The sequence below is a fragment of the Coenobita brevimanus genome, chromosome 110 (assembly GCF_032717465.1).
Source record: "Coenobita brevimanus isolate Jiangsu-jjx chromosome 110, ASM3271746v2, whole genome shotgun sequence".
Lineage (NCBI taxonomy): Eukaryota > Metazoa > Arthropoda > Malacostraca > Decapoda > Coenobitidae > Coenobita > Coenobita brevimanus.
In genome coordinates this window covers 31,256,900-31,260,648 of record NC_137063.1, presented here as the reverse complement: position 1 = coordinate 31,260,648, position 3,749 = coordinate 31,256,900, and the positions used below count along the sequence as shown (strand labels likewise).

General features: G+C 40.6%; 1 non-coding gene across 1 annotated transcript; it reads right to left on the bottom strand.

The window, feature by feature from the left end:
* Positions 1-871: 871 nt before the first annotated feature.
* LOC145417696 (5S ribosomal RNA) lies at positions 872-990 on the bottom strand. Its single transcript, XR_013900559.1, has one exon. It is a non-coding gene; the product is annotated as a 5S ribosomal RNA (ribosomal RNA).
* Positions 991-3,749: the final 2,759 nt, after the last annotated feature.

Below are 3,749 nucleotides of genomic sequence, written 5' to 3'. Positions count from 1 at the left end.
AGGTTGTCATGAACAGGTGACCCTCATAATAATAGTCTCGCTAGCCTGAGCAGGCACAAAAATAGTATAGATTTAGTTTTGTGGGTAGCAGTGAATTATGTGTGAATGCATGTCTGGCTTTTTTCACCGACTTCCCTGTTAACCCTCTCATGATCTGAACAACTCCACCAGGTATTCTATTCGATCTAACGTCAGAAGATTTTGTTCACCTGTGGGTGCGTCACAGGAACTGGCAAATGCTAATACAATCACCATTAACTCTTTTATCGTCGGGACAACTCCAGTAAAGTATTCAAGCTAAAACCAGACAGTTTTATTCAGCTGATTCGTTGGAGTCTGAGAATGTCATCGCTGCCACCAATAACTTGCTCAGGTTGGGACAGCTCTAGTATGTTGCCAGATGATTTCATTCAGCTGAGAGTGATTCACAGGAGGCAGAGAGTTAACAGCTGTACACTCATGTTAAGTTGCAACTACCGATATATTGTCAAACAGAACTACCTATCGGGCGGTATTTCAAACCACACACAATTACTTGGCTGACGAAAGAAAACACTCCGTAACCTTGATTTCCTCGATACATGGTTGGCCACCCTTTCACAGGATCTTATATATTTAAAAGTACGTAAATATATCGAAGAAAATGTTTACTTTTTATTAATGTGAACACAGTTTGTTTGTTGTAAACTGAGAGTTAAGCATTTTGTACAGTTTCCAAAAATACCCAAGTAAATTAAATAATACACATTCATTCATTACACATTCATTACCAGACGCCATGTATCCCATATGGGGTGGCCAAAGGCTTAGAGTTAATTGTTTTACAGGGAGGGGCACTAATCCTCCACCAACCCCACTTGACTCGTAGGGATGCCAACAGCATCTGGTGTTCCCAGGCGGTCACCCATCCAAGTACTAACCAGACCCAACGTTGCTTAACTTCGCTGATCGGACGGGAAGCGGTGTACTCAACGCGGCATGGCCATTATTCTTTTAAAAAAACAATATCGCTGTTGCAAGACAGCACAAAAATGGGCAGACTTAAGATCATGATACGTAAAATACTTCTTTAATACACAACTAATTTAAACTGTCGTACCACTGTTACGTCGATCTATCTATCTATCTATTGCCTGACGCCTTAATCCCGTAAGGGGTGGCCACAAACAAATCGCCTCCATGTCGCCCTGTCCCTCGCCATTTCATTGCCCTGCTCCCAGCTCACACACACCCTCTCTCATATACCTCTCCATTCCATCCATCCACCTCACTATTGGCATCCCCCTCCCTCTCCCCCCCTCAACCTCACTCATACACTCTCCTCGTTAGTCTCTCACTTTCCATCCTCTCCACATGGCCAAACCACCTTAATGTGTTTCTCTTAACGCTTCCTATCACATCCACATCCACACCACAACGCTCCTTCACTTCCTCATGTGTCAGTCTCTCTCCATGTGACTACACATGCTCCTCTCAAATAGCTCATTTCCACTGCTCTCACTCTTTTATATTATGACATAACAGTGGACTGACCACTGTTATAATATAAATTTGATCTGCTATCTAGTGCAAGAATAATTATCTCCGTGACAGGTTAAGTGTTCGCTGTATCAGTTTATGATAATCACTCTGGCGACGGTTATCATAGTATTACAATGTACTCTAATTGTGAGACGGCGGCATGATGACTTTATATTTGGTATTACGTTATTCCTGTACTGTAATTGTGAGACGGCGGCATGATGACTTTATATTTGGTATTACGTTATTCCTCCGCTTTTATACCCGTAATATCTGCAATGCTTGATAAACCGAGAACAGTCTGTTCTACTGATATTCATATGTAATAATAGATGCTTGGCAACTATATCCCGGGTGGTAGGGTGAGAGGTCGGCAGTTGCATTAGCAGGAACGAGTTGCTTTTTTTTTTTTTTTTTCCCCTTGTCTTCAAGGTATGGTCTGCGAGGAACAGTATTGAACAGTACACTGGTCAACACGTTGTCTTTGATGTAGACGTTCGTATAAAATGTTTTAATTCATTAACACAGCCCGACCACAGAAAGCTTTCAAATACAGCAACTCTGTACCAGTAGCAACCATCTGCCAAATTAATATGCTGAATTTTGCTTACTAGTTTGTTTGATTTTAGGTGCATCCTCTTGATCATCCACCAAGCGCAACGAAGTGTGTCGATGCACTAAAGGTCGATCAGAGAAAGCAACTGAATGTGATTACAACACTGAGTCTGGGTGCAAGTGAACCATGGAACTTAATACAGTATGATGCACACTGATTATCTTTGTAGTTTAATTCTCAAATTAAACTTAAGTAAAGACTTATGTTTACCAATCCTCGATAGAATTATCTAAGCTTTTATGCAATAAAGTTAGAAAATAAGTTTCACATATCTACCTAATTGTCGTTACATAATGTCATATATCGTTATTACGCTTTCCCACAGCGGGGAGGCCTGTCAGTTACATTGTCGGCATAAGAGTTGCAATACGAAGAATAATGTACTGAACCTGAGTACACAGTTCAGTGTGAAAGTTGTGATTTTTGGTTTACGGTTTGTAGTCAAATTCGTCAGTATCATCAGATAAGACATGGACAACTTCAACCCTCGTGCCATAAAACACTCGTTTCCTTAAACTGACCATGCCAAGCACGTATGAAAAAAAAAGAAAAAAGAAAAAAAGAAAATGAAGGTGGTTTTCTGTGACACATATCAACATTTTCTTCAGGCCACAGTAATGGAATTTGAGTTAATGAGCCACTTCTCAACCAGTGTCTTGTGGTGTCACTGAAACTGAAAGATGCCCACTGAGGTGTGTGTGTCTCCCATATATGACATATTAGCTGATTAATGACTATAGGCAGCTATGTTCTGTGTAAATACTTCTTGTCTTGTTACATGAAAACATTGGCAGTTTCTCTCACAAAAGATATACGTCGTTTCTCAGTTTTACTTGAGAATGTTTTTTTTTTTCTTTTCTTTTTTTTTATCTCTTATCCTTGTGGATCCTTGCTCGAAAAGTCTCTCCCAAGTTGAAAGCGATCGTCTGGCGATAGCAAAAATAAAGTAAAAATTTGATAACTGGTTGAATTTTACATGGTATTTTGTTGGGGAATTACAGCATTAACAAGGACAAAAGTTCACTTAATATTTCACCTTCTTTTTTCCTCGTTTTCGCCGATGGGTAATAGCTTGTTCCTAAACTGAGAGAGGATTGGTATGTGTCTGTTCCAAAGATGACGCTTTTTAATATGACCCATCACGGAAGAACATACCATTAGTGTCAAGTAGACGCAGTGGAACCGTAGGCTAATTTTTGTCGCTGACTGTACACTGGTGGACAATGTGTTGAGTATTAAATAGCAACAACTCGTGTAGTGTACCACCTTCATGTCCTGTGTATAGCAAACGGAGTTCATCTTCGTTGTCTAATTCCTAGTCAGGATCGTCCTCTCGTGCACATCCTTCACCGTCTTCTACCTGTCGTGTCTCCCGTATACACAGTTGTTGACAACCATAGTTATCTAGGTCGTTTCAGAACACCCTGCACTACCCAGGAAATGAATATGTTATTAGCCAGTGTTGTGCAGTGGCAGGAGCTTGGTCTGGTATTAGATGCGCCCGTCTCCTAATATCATGTGAGCTATGTATAGGGATATTTTCACACTAGATATTGTGCGTTGGCTGGTGATGATACATGAGGTTGCAACATTTTGACCGAGTTAGTTCGAC